The 13388-nt window shown below is 36.8% G+C and overlaps 1 long non-coding RNA gene across 1 annotated transcript in view; it reads left to right on the top strand.

Moving 5' to 3' along the window:
- LOC120224559 overlaps positions 1–13388 on the top strand; it is a 17222-nt gene continuing 3834 nt past the window's right edge. Inside the window, exons 1-2 of the long non-coding RNA XR_005526609.1 lie at positions 1–11; positions 4840–4844. This is a non-coding gene — a long non-coding RNA (uncharacterized LOC120224559). The remainder of the gene's footprint in view (positions 12–4839; positions 4845–13388) is intronic.

Below are 13388 nucleotides of genomic sequence, written 5' to 3'. Positions count from 1 at the left end.
GATTAATTATGGTGAAGGAAATTTTGCAATTACAGATTGGAAAATGGTGGGAAGATTGTAAACTCAGGGTAATTTATGATTAAGAATATATGTTGATCATGAATGCTGCATATTTGGGGCTGTGAGACTAGGTGTGAGCCTTATGTGACTGCTTTCAAGTTTGGGCATGAACTAAACAATTCCTAAAGCATGCTTTAGGAATTTACACCACAATCTGAACATTAAATTTACCCTTTTAACTTTCATTTCCAGCTTTGTGTCAGAGAATTTGTTTATGTGTATTGAAGGAAGGTTCCAGACCAAGAGAGCCAAGAGTAATAGTGCACTTTAAAAAATAGCTCTTAAAGGATATATATGGAAAATGTTCTAAATTTTAGAATCTCAAGTTTAAGCACTTCAGGAAATCTGATTTTTTAAAATGATAAATGGAAGTTTTCCATGTGAGGAACAGGAAGGAAGAAAGATACCCATTTTTATTGAGCTAGAGAAGCTTTGTATATATTATTTACTAAATTTTGATAGCAATCAGTCTTTTGGAGTAAGTGTGAGTATTCCTATTGCATAGCTGAGTAACCAGAGTTTGGGCACTTTTACTTTCATAACAACCCAGTCAGTGAGTGGTAGAAATAGAATATAAACCCAGGCCAACTGACTTAAAAAACTCTGTCCTAGGGGCTCCTGGATGGCTCAGTCGGTGAAGCGTCCGACTTCAGCTCAGGTCATGATCTCACGGTTCGTGGGTTCAAGCCCCACTGTTGGGCTCTGAGTTGACAGCTAGCTCAGAGCCTGGAGCCTGTTTTGGATTCTGTGTCTCCCTCTCTCTTTGACCCTCCCCTGTTCACACTCTTTCAGAAATAAATAAAATCATTTAAAAAATTAAAAAAAAAATCTGTCCTATTGGCTATGCCATCATGCTGCCTGATTATCACTAACTATTGGCAGAATTTAAGGTTTATTGTTTCTTGTGAGATGCCTCTTTCTCATCCATGGGACAGCTGCAAAATTATCTGTCTTTTACTCTATAATTGGGCTGGTTATAGTGTAAACTGGACTTGCTTGAAGAATTGGGATGAAAGAGTGGGAAGTAGGGCTTGGATAGTGTATTAGTCAGGGTTTTCCAGAGAAACAGAACAAAATGAACCATCATAGATAATGTAGTCTCTGTCATGACTGAATGTTGGTTAGTGTACCACTGACATCTTCAGTGTGAGCAATAAATCTAGTTCCATCCTAAGATAATAGCGATGCTTGAAGTTGTGCCTTTAAATTTTGCCTTTTGGTTTTGCCTTCAGTTCTAGGTTTGGTATCAATATTTACGTGATTCTTATTTTGATACAATATAATGTAAAAAACCATACAAAGAGGTATTTTGCCTGTAAAATATGCTCAGTCAGTCTGCTTTCCGAATGCTTGTCTTACAAATCTATTATTACCAATATATTCTCTACTGATGGAATGTCTAGTCACCACTGAAAAGCAAAGTGCTTTGTTTTCCAGGAGAGATATCTCATATTGGAAATGGTCTATATTTTGTAAAATTTTGTAAGCAAACACACACTATTGTTGTTATTAAGTATGTGTGTATATATGTGTGTGTGTGTAAAATCTTAACATTGGGTCAGCAATCAAGGTATTCTATTTTCACATATGTTTTTACTGTTTTCATTTCTTTCTATAGAAACTGCAAATATCATCATGCAGAAATTTCATTTCTTCAGTTTCCTGAGCTCATAGGTCACATTGCTTTTTTACTGGAATCTCTACCTGGCTCAGTAACCAAGGCAACAAATCCCTGGTTAATGATTCACTAGAAATTCACTGTGGAGGTGGCTTATTAGTTTTTTTCCCCCAAGAGCTGGGATAAAAAGCTTGCTTGTGATATTTTCATCTATTTCTCTTTTCTCTCTTACTTGAGATCTAGACAACCTAAAGTAAACTTAATTAAAATCAATAGACGAAAATATCCAGTGCTTTAAATTACTATTTTGGGACTTACTCTGTTTGTATATATAAATATGGAATATTAATAAGCTTAAGAATATTTTGTTTTATGTCTCTATACCTTTCAGTTTGCATTTTTGGTGTGTGCATAAAAAACAAAAATAATTTTAAAATGGTAGTTTTACGTTTAATCAGTATCTTGGTCTTGGAAGAGTTGTTTGTAGAGGGCATCTTTATGTAGCTACTTATGTGCCTTAAGGGGAAGAGGAGAAGACAAGTAAAAATCCAATAGAAGTTTGAATAAGAAAAAAAGTCAACTTTATGAAAAGGAGTAAGGATGGGAAGAAATTGACAAGAGACTGAAAACTAAAAAACCCCCTTGGTGTTGTTTCAAAGTATTCCAGGGGCGCCTGGGTGGCTCAGTTGGCTAAGCGTCCAACTTCAGCTCAGGTGATGATCACATGGTTCGTGGGTTCGAGCCCCGCATCAGGCTCTGTGTTGACAACTAGCTCAGAGCCTGGAGCCTGCTTCTGATTCTGTGTCTCCCTCTCTCTCTACCCTCCCCTGCTCATGCTGCCTCTCTCTCTCTCTCTCTCTCAGAAATAAATAAAACATTAAAAAAAACCAAAATATTCCATAGTATATGAAGATACAGTTCTAATGGATGAATGAATCCAAATATATTTCTGGAAAATTGTCTTCTACCAAAATATTTAAAGGGAAGCAAGAGGAAGAGGAAATGATAGAATAACATTTGATGTGTTTCTCAAGTGTTTATAAAAGAGAAAAAGGCAGTGACACTGGAGAACACAATTACCTGGCTTGAAAGTGCTAAAAGGAATGGACCTCTTGAGAGCTAACAACGAACTTTTTACACATTACCCCCTTGCCAGAGGAGCTTTTAGTGCCATGTTTAAAAGGTTCAAAATAACTAAAATCATGAGTTGAGAACTGTTAGCTCTAGGAACTCTTTTAGAACTCCGATTAAGAATTGGAGACAACGAATTCCAAAAAAAATCCTCCTAGACCTTATACATTAATAGAAGTCATTTATCTATGGTTATTTATAATGTCAAAAAACAAATAATGAAAAAAACTCATGATTTTGTTATATCAAAAACTTGAGAAGAGCACACTAAAGAACAGTAGACGTTTAGATATACTATTAATATATCTGTCATTTTTATGTTATACAAATTGGAGATTGTTTCTGGAAGAACAAAAAATAATTTTTTTTTAGAAAGTACTTGCCACTAAGGAACATCTTGGCAGCCTAATACGGATCCCATAGAGGATCAATGGGGCCAAAACTCACCACTAGCAAAAATAATAACAAATTACCCAGAAGTCAAAAGTGGATGCAGTACTACAAGTGGCTAGGAATTGGTTTTGTCCCTTCTTGTCCATGTTCCTCCCTGCCACTATAGTTTTACTGGGAGGCCACTCTGCCTTCCTCTTGGCCCAGAAACATTGGGTCAGATCTGGCTCTACTCTTGGGCACAATAGCTGTAGTTCTTACCCAAGCCAAGCCAGTTAGAACAACCAATCTTGCCAATTTCAACCAAGAAGACTCAATCCAAACTTTGTTTGCACTTTTATTGAACTCTGCCTCTGGTTGTGGCATGCATGTGATGAGCGTGGGAACCTGAAGTTGCAGGAACCACTGCAGGGAGCCTGAGAATGGAGTCAACTCAGAGGAAGCAAAGAAAATTGGTGATATCATTTGAGTCCCAAATGAAGCCACACCTGAAGTTCCTGCTTGGTCTGGACTTTTTATTTAAATGAATAGTAAGTACATTTTTGTTTAAGCCAATTTGAGATTTTTTTTCCCACTTGCAGCTGACAGGCAGAGTGCTTAACTTATTCACAGGTGCAGAGCTTCCAGAGAAGAACCAGTAGTGGCTGAGTAATTCTATAATGAAGGCAAGTGTATCTTGTGCAGGAGATCTCTTCTTGGTCAATAACTGGAATGTTAGAAAAGAACTTAAAGGCAAGTACTAGGCCTTCAGGAAGCTTGTATCTGAGTTAAGGGGGAAAAACCAATGGCAACAAAGCCAAAGAACTGTTCAGTGCTTTTTTACTGTTCTGATGTAGTAAATGTGCAAAGAATACATAGACACAACAAAAAAATTATTAGTCACGAGAAGGTTTTGAGAAGGAGAGGGCTACATAGTAAAAAAGGAGAGTAACTGGTTAAATGCCTACATTATGCATAGCCCCAAATATAAGTGCTTATTCGGGCAGATAGTTTTGAAATTTTGAAAATTTCTTATAGTTTATTCCACTGAGATTGTCTATGCTGGTCAACACTATAGTAGAGAGAAAATCACCAGGTCATTTCATGGCATGTTAAACAGATACTGAGAATTATTTTAGTTTTTGGAACATAATTTGGAAACTAAGGTACCAAATATATTAAATGACTTTGTAGCAGAGATGAACAACATTTTTACTAACCGTATGATTTTCCTTAAAAGAATGAATGCTCTGGTTTTAGCAACTTGCAAATGGTTCTATGCTTTATAAATTTTTTTTCTTTGCCTGTGAGAACATATAGCAGATCTGCTGTTCAGTTATGAGAAATAATTTATTTTCCAATGTTTATTTCCTATTACTGAAAGGTAATATTGGAATAAAAGTGAAGGCCAGTCGAAATGATAAGTTCTGATATTTTCATGCATACATTGAGGTAGAGTACTTTTTTGAAACATTGGATAGGTGAGGCATAGGACAAAAGGCAACATGTTAATTAGGAAGGAATAGGGAGTCTTCTTACTGAGATACTGAGAGAATAAAAGATCCTAGCATCATAACTGACCTCCAGGGAAAGAAGAGTAAATGGATATTTTAGGGATGATAATGAAAGTAAGTGGAACATACATTGATAGACTATCAGAGTCTTAGTAGAAGTATAATTGCAGAGCCTAAGTTTGAAACTGAATCTGGTGTGAGAAGGATGAAGTTAATTTGTAGATTAAAACAATAGAGAGGAAGTAATGGAAAATTTAGTGAGAAGAATAGCATTTTTGTCATAAATGTGAATCTATTGTGTGTTTTATTCATTTCTCTTTAAAAAAGAATTCAGAATACTTTGGACACTTAGCGTGCTTCAGAGTAGAGCAGATAGCTCTATAAATCACATCTGTTTTTTTACTTTGCAACTGAAGTTAAATGGAAATATGACATTGCAGGAAAATTCACAGGGCAGGATATTGAAAACTGTTTTTAACAGCTGTCAAAAAAAGTGCAAAAATGGTGAATTACCCTCTCTTTTCCCATAAACTAATTGATTCTTGGAAAAGAAACAAAAAAGATACATCATCCTGCTGGTTTTTGTTACAAACATAATATAGTGGTTCTTATGATGTATCACAGTTAAGGAACAAAATTAACATACCATCGAAGTATCTCAATCATGTGGCATCATACATCTCTAAGAAATTTACCAAAAAGTTCTTCTTTGAGCCAGAAACAGAAACAAACAAGCAAAAGCAGCACACAACTCCTAATATAAGAAAAGAGAAGACGGAATAGACTACATGTCAGTCTGGCCTCAGTCAGGTCAGCTTAGATGTTTCTTTTGATCATTAATTGTTATTACTCATGTCTGATGATTGAACACATATGGTTTAACACCCACTGGATAATAAATATTAATATAAATATAACAAGAGAATCTCTTAATAGGTTTATGAGTTAAATGCCTTTCAAAGATATTATATTTTCAGGTAACTTGAAAATCCTGACTGAAAGGGTTATTAATCCCTGAAGGATATTAATTACTTATTTAAAGTACTCATTTCTTGGCATACACTCAATCTATTTTTATCTTTGACTGACCTACCACATGGTGTCCTTGCATCTATTGTTGTCCCCCATCAATTCATTTTCCATATTGTAGCCTGGTGGTCATTACAAAATGAAGATTTGCTTTGTCCCCTTCTCTGTCCCCATACCTCCTCCAAGACTATGGCACCTATACTAATACATCTCACACATTTCCATCTACAGGGCTTGTAATTGACCGAGGGCCTCACCTGCTAAGTTTGAACTCTATTACTAATCTATTACTGCTTTTTCACTAAGGCCTTTGTTCAGAGCTGCTCCCTGCTGACAACTGAGAGCTGTAGGATGATACTAAGGCAGGCACTTCCCCAGAGGATATGTGACTCCTCTGAAGGGTCATTTAACATCCACTCATTCTTGAGATCTTTGCTCATATGTTATTTCTAGGGGAAACTTAACCATTCTTTTCACTGAATCAGGTTTACCTGCTCTACACATTCCTAGCACCAAGAACTTTAGTTCATAGAAGGTATCACAGTTTATATTTTATATTCATTGAATGAATATTTGCTTCCACGGTGTCACCTGGACTGGACATTAAGCTGTTTGTAAGGGCAAAAACATATCTTCTAAAAATGTTTATTTTTAACATCCCAATGTTTATAGCAGCACTATCAACAGTAACCAAATTATGGAAAGAGTCCAAATGAATAGATAAAGAAGATGTCACACACACACACACACACACACACACACACACACACAGAGAGAGAGACGAATATTACTTGGCAGTGAAAAAGAATGAAATTTGCAACAACGTGGATAGAACTAGAATGTATTATACTAAGTGAAATAAGTCAGGAAAGACAAATACATGATTTCACTCATATGTGGAATTTAAGAAACAAAACAGATGAACATGGGGAAGGGAAGCACAAATTAGATAAAAACAGGGAGGAAGGATGTGGAATTTAAGAAACAAAACAGATGAACATGGGGAATGGAAGCACAAATTAGATAAAAACAGGGAGGAAGGCAAACCATAAAAGACTCATAAATACAGAGGACAAAGTGAGGGTTGCTGGAGAGATGTTGGGTGAGGGGATGGGCTAAATGGATGAAGGACATTAAGGAGGACACTTGTTGGGATGAACACTGGTTGTTATATGTAAGTGATGAATCACTAAATTCTACTGCTAAAACTGTTCTACACTTTATGTTAACTAACTTGATTTTAAATAAAATTAAAACACACACACAGCTATGTAGACACCACCACATTAAAATAATGAAGAGCCCTTTCACTCAAAAGAAAAATTAACAAAAATTTTGTTTTACTTCTGTATCCCCAGCTTCTAACACAATGCTTGTCATGTAGATGTTCAATAAATACCTATTGAATGAATTAATTTAAATATGTAGTGCCCTCAGAAACCTAAAAGAATGTTAGTTAATCTGAGGCTTTCCTATCACCAGTGTTCATTTTACATGTTAAATGTTAATAATCTCCCCTAATCCTCTGCTTCTTACATTGTTATTCTGAAAGGACCAGGTTAATGAAGAGCTTTGCAGAGCTCATGTTAAGTTGAAAAATACATTTGAAAAATTTCTCTTTGCACTATATATTTTTTTTCAGTATCAAAGTTAATATGTGCATAGTTGTCACAGAGCTCCACTATGATTTTAATGAAGAATAATACTCCCTACAACTCTGTTCTCCTTCATTTTCTGTTTCCTAGACCTCAGTGCTTTTTAGCGATTTCTTTGTTTCATTTTCCTTTGTATCTCAAAATAACATAATTTTATGGCAGCTTTTAAGTTTTTTGCTCTTAGGCATCATTTATTGACTTTCTACCATAAAAGATTAGGCTTTATCTTTCTTTAATCATTTCCCACTTGTTACCAAGCACTGTACTGCATGTTTCCCATCCCCCTCATCCTCCTGAAAATTTCACAGGTAAGATTTTTATATTAATATTTATGTTGCATGATTATATATATGCTATTTTCAGAGGAGTCCAGTACTATTCCTAGACATTTGCATAGGAGCCTGTGTCTTGCAAGCCAGACTTTAGAAGTTTTTGCTCTGGCCCTTCTCCCTGAGGGAGGAATTCAGAGCAAAGGAAGCTTCATTTTCAGATCTCACTCTCGGTCCCAGAATTACTTGCTCAAACAATCCTGAGGCTGCTTCTACAACCCATGCAGGTCCCATCATCATGTGTCCTGCTGAAGGTGGATCTGTGTACATATCTAAGGGGAAAGTGTTTGTGAGGGTATGATCAGAGCTTGGATACATGAGTTGGTATCTACACATGCCCACAAATTTCCTCAGTGTGTGGGCTGGAACTTGAGGCTGGAATAGAAGGGGATAACATCTTGGTCTGAGGCCAGTAGGTAGCTCTCCATCCACTGTTAAGTTCTGGTATGGAGCTCTGAAAAGTATGTGGATTTTAAATTTAATCCTGGCTTTCTAGGTCATTTACTTAAGGTAGGAGGATAAGAAGTATTTTTATTTAAAACTTTTTTTAGTTTGATTTACATTTAAAAAATGTGTAGTCATATGATACATGGGCCTTCATTTTTCTTCTCCTGCCCCCTCCCCAAATGTTAGAGGTGGGCATAATATAGCCGTGTGGTATACTCTGATTATTTTCTTTACTTGCATAGATTTTAAAGTTTCTTCTGCTTGGAATTAATTGTCTTGCTTTGCATTTGTTTTATTTTTTCTGTAGTTAGGTCTTATCCTTAATTTACCCCTCAGAAGTTTAAATCTCTTCTTAATTTATCAAAAAAATTCAGGTAATATATCTTTTTCATCTTTTGGAGACACTCCTACTGGAGTTTGTTTTCTTCAGTTGTTGAAATTATGATGAAATAGACATAACATAATCTCTACACCCAAAGTGAGGCCAGAACTCACAACTCTGAGATTAAAAGTAGCATGCTCTACTGACTGAGTCAGCCAGACACACCCAAAAAAGGGCAAACTTCCAATTTATTTATTTGTTTGTTTTTTAAGTGATTTCTATGCCCAATGTGGGGCTCAAACTATGATCCTGACATCAAGAGTTGTATGCTCTACTACCTGAGCCAGCCAGGAGCTGAAGTTTGAGGGTTTTTCTTTTTGATGCTGTTGTAAATAGATTGCTTTCTTTGAAAAAAAGTTTTTAATGTTTCTTTATTTTTGAGAAAGACAGAGAGAGTGAGAAAGAGAGAAAGCGCAAGCAGCAGAGGGCCAGAGAGAGAGGAAGACACAGAATATGAAGCAGGTTCCAGGCTCTGAACTGTCAACACAGAGCCTGACGCGGGGCTCAACACACTAACTGTGAGATTATGACCTGAGCTGAAGTTGGATCCTTAACTGACTAAGTCACCCACGTGCCCTTAGATTGCTTTCTTAATTTCTTTTCCATTTTGTTCATTGTTTATTGTATAGAAATGCATGTAAGTTTTTGATTTGACTTTGTATCCTGCTACTTTCCTGAATTTGATTATTCTAGCAGTTTTTTGGTGTGTGGAATTTTTAGGGTTTTCTATATATAAGATCATATCATCTGTAAACAAAGATAATTTTACTTCTTAATTTCCAATCTGGATGCCTTTTATTTCTTTCTTGCCTAATTCCTGTGGCTAGAAGTGGTAAAAGTGGGCATTCTTGCTTTGTCTCTGATCTTAGAGGAAAAGCTTTCAGTCTTTTATCATTTAGTATGATGTTTGCTATGGGTTTCTCATATGTGACCTTTATTATGTTTTGTTATCTTGAGGTAGTTTACTCCTATTCTTATTTTGTAGAATGCTGTTTTTTTAATCTGGAAAGTATGCTGAGTTTTATCAAATGATTTTTCTGCATCAGTTGAGATGACCACTGAGTTTTTCCTTCATTCTGTTAGTATGGTGTGTTATAAATGATCAATTTTTAAGTTGAACTCTCCTTGCATTCTAGGAATAAGTGCCGCTTGGCCATGGTGTGTAATCTTTCTAATGTGCTAGTGAAATAATTCAGTTTGCTAGTATTTTGCTGAGGAGTTTTTTTTTTTTTTTAATCAATGTCAATAAAAGATTTTGGTCTGTAGTTTTCTTTTCTTGTAGTGTCTATGACTTTGTTATTAGAGTAGTGATGGCCTCATAAAATGAGTTAGGTAGTGTCATTTCTCAGTAGTTTGACTGGTGTCAGTTCATCAATGGTGTTAGCTAACTCAATGTGGTAGAGTTCACCAGTGAACCCATCCCATCCAGGGTTGTTCTTTGTCAGGAAATTTTTTATTATTGAGTCAATCTTTTACTGACTAAAGAACTATTTTGTCTTTTGTATCTTTGTGATTTAGTCTTGATAGATTTTCTGTTTCAAGGAATGTATGTATTTCATCTAGGTTATCCAATTTGTTGATGTACAACTGTTCATAATACAGTTATAATTCTATTTATTTCTGGAGGATCAATAGTAATGAATATAGATTTCTGATATTCAGAGAATAGAGTCTTTACTGCCCATACTGTCTTCCACAAGCTATGTGCAAGTAGCTTCAGGGGCACATGCATGGCTGCCTAACCATGGAACTGAGAGATGGGGAATGGGTGGCTGCTGCAGTGCTAAGAGCTGAAATTGTCTGAAATTAACTGCAGTTTATAGTACAACCTTTCCCTGGAAGTGGCAAGCCTTCAATAGACTCCAGCGTTTGAAAATAATTATATCATACTGATTCTGAGAGTATAATTTTTATCATGGTGGGGAGATGGATTCCTGGTGCTTCCAATGCTATCATCTACCCTAAATCATTCCCAACTGGAGCTTTCACTTGCTGTTGTCTAGACTGGTTGCTCTTTAGGCCTTCTGCAAAGCTGGTATCTTAACTCACTCCTTTCTCTCATTATGGGGATTTTTTCCACGTGTTTGTTAATTGGATCACTTTTCCCAAAATCCCATACCTTAATCTTTCTTGGTTTACTCATCCAGCAGCCCCTTGAGTAGAGGTAACTGGGAGGCAAATTTTTTTTTAAATAGTTTATTGTCAACTTGGTTTCTATATAACACCCAGTGCTCATCCCTACAAGTGCCCTCCTCCAGGCCCATCACCCCCCTCCCCCTCCCTCCTATCCCCATCTGCCTTGAGTTTGTTCTCGGAATCCAAGGGTCTCTCATGGTTTGCCTCCCTCCCTCTGCCCAACTATTTTTCCCCTTCTTCTCCCCCATGATCCTCCATTAGGTTCCTCCTAATCCTCCTATATGTGCAAACATATGGTATCTGTTTTTCTCTGCCTGACTTATTTCGCTTAGCATAACACCCTCAAGGTCCATCCATGTTGCTACACATGGCCAGATTTCATTCTTCTCATTGCCATGTAGTATTCCATTGCATAGATAAATCACATCTTCTTGAATCATTCGTCCATTGATGGACACTAAGGCTCTTTCTCTGTTTTGGCTATTGTTGAGAGTGCTGCCATAAACTTTGGGATCCATGTATCCCTATGCATCAGCACTCCTGTATCCCTTGGGTAAATTCCTAGCAGTGTTATTGCCAGGTCATAGGGGAGTTCTATTGATAATTTTTTGAGGAACCTCCACACTGTTTTCCAGAGGGGCTGCACCCGTTTACATTTCCACCAACAGAGTAGGTGGGTGCCGTGTCTCCACATCCTCGCCAGCATCTAGAGTCCTCTGATTTGCTCATTTTAGCCACTCTGAATGGCGTGAGGTGGTATCTCAGTGTGGTTTTGATTTATATTTCCCTGATGAGGAGGGATGCTGAGCATCGTTTCATGTGTCTGTTGGCCATCTGGATGTCCTCTTTGGAGAAGTGTCTGTTCATATCTTCTGCCCATTACTTCACTGGATTGTTTGTTTTTCAGGTATGGAGTTTGGTGAGTTCCTTATAGATTTTGGATACTCGCCCTTTATCTGATATGTAATTTGCAACTATCTTTTCCCATTCCATCAGTTGCCAAATTAGTTTTATGGATTGTTNAATTTGCAACTATCTTTTCCCATTCCATCAGTTGCCAAATTAGTTTTATGGATTGTTTCCTTTGCCATGCAGAAGCTTTTAATCTTGATGAGCTCCCAATAGTTCGTTTATGCTCTTGATTTCCTTGCCTTTGGGGATGTGTCAAGTAAGAAATTCCTGAGGTTGAGGTCAAGGAGGTTGATTCCTGCTTTCTCCTTTAGAATTTTGATGGTTTCCTGTCTCACATTCAGGTCCTTTATGGATTTTGAGTTTATTTTTGTGTATGGTGTGAGAAAATGATCTAGTTTCATTCTTCTGCATGTTGCTGTCCAGTTCTCCCAGCACCATCTGTTAAAGAGTATGTCTTTTTTCCATTGGATATTCTTTCCTGCTTTGTCAAAGATTAGTTGGCTGAACATTTATGGGACCAAATCTGAGTTCTCTATTCTATTCCACTGGTCTATGTGTCTGTTTTTGTGTTAATACCGGACTGTCTTGTTGATGACAGCTTTGTAGTAGAGGCTAAAGTCTGGGATGGTGATGCCTCCTGTTTTGGTTTTCTTCTTCAATATTACTTTGGCTATTCGGGATCTTTTATGGTTCCATACAATTTTTAGGACTGTTTGTTCTAGTTTTGAGAAGAATACTAGTGTAATTTTGATTGGATTGCACTGAATGTGTAGATTGCTTTGGGTAGTAATGACATTTTAACAACATTTATTCTTCCAATCCATGAGCATGGAAAGTTTTTCCATTTTTTTGTGTCTTCTTCAATTTTCTTCATAAGTTTTCTATAGTTTTCATCATACAGATCTCTTGTATCATTGGTTAGGTTTATTCCTAGGTATTTTATGGGTTTTTCTGGTGCAGTTGTGTTGTGAATGGGATCGGTTTCTTGATTTCTCTTTCTGTTGCTTCATTATTGGTGTATAAAAATGCAACCAATTTCTGTACATTGATTTTGTACCCTGCAACGTTGCTGAATTCATGGATCAGTTCTACTAGGCTTCTGGTGGATTCTGTCAGGTTTTCTAAGTAGAGTATCATGTCGTCTGCAAAAAGTGAAAGTTTGACTTCTTCTTTGCCAATTCTGATGCCTTTTATTTCCTTTTGTTGTTTGATTGCACTAGGACTTCCAGCACTATATTAAACAACAGTGGTGAGAGTGGACATCCCTGTCGTGTTCCTGATCTCAGGGGGAAAGCTCTCAGTTTTTCCCCGTTGAGGATGATGTTAGCTGAGGGCTTCTCATAGATGGTTTTTATGATGTTTAAGTAAGTTCCTTCTATCCCAACTTTCTCGAGGGTCTTTATTAAGAAGGGATGCTGTATTTTGTCAAATGCTTTTTCTGCATCTATCGACAGGATCATATGGTTTTTATCTTTTCTTTTGTTGATGTGATATATCACACTGATTGATTTGCGAATATTGAACCAGCCCTGTAACCCAGGAATGAATCCCACTTGATCTTGGTGGATGATTCTTTTTATGTGCTGCTGGATTCGATTTGCAAGGATCTTGTTGAGGATTTCTGCATCCATATTCATCAAGGATATTGCCCTATAGTTCTCTTTTTTCGCTGTATCTCTGTCTGGCTTGGGAATCAGAGTGATGCTGGCTTCATAAAATGAGTCCGGAAGTTTTCCTTCGATTTCTCTTTCTTTCTTTCTTTCTTTCTTTCTTTCTTTCTTTCTTTCTTTCTTTCTTTCTTTCTTT

This window comes from Hyaena hyaena, unplaced genomic scaffold, assembly GCF_003009895.1.
Source record: "Hyaena hyaena isolate Hyena2069 unplaced genomic scaffold, ASM300989v1 scaffold_1203, whole genome shotgun sequence".
NCBI lineage: Eukaryota > Metazoa > Chordata > Mammalia > Carnivora > Hyaenidae > Hyaena > Hyaena hyaena.
This window is presented reverse-complemented; position numbering and strand designations above follow the sequence as displayed.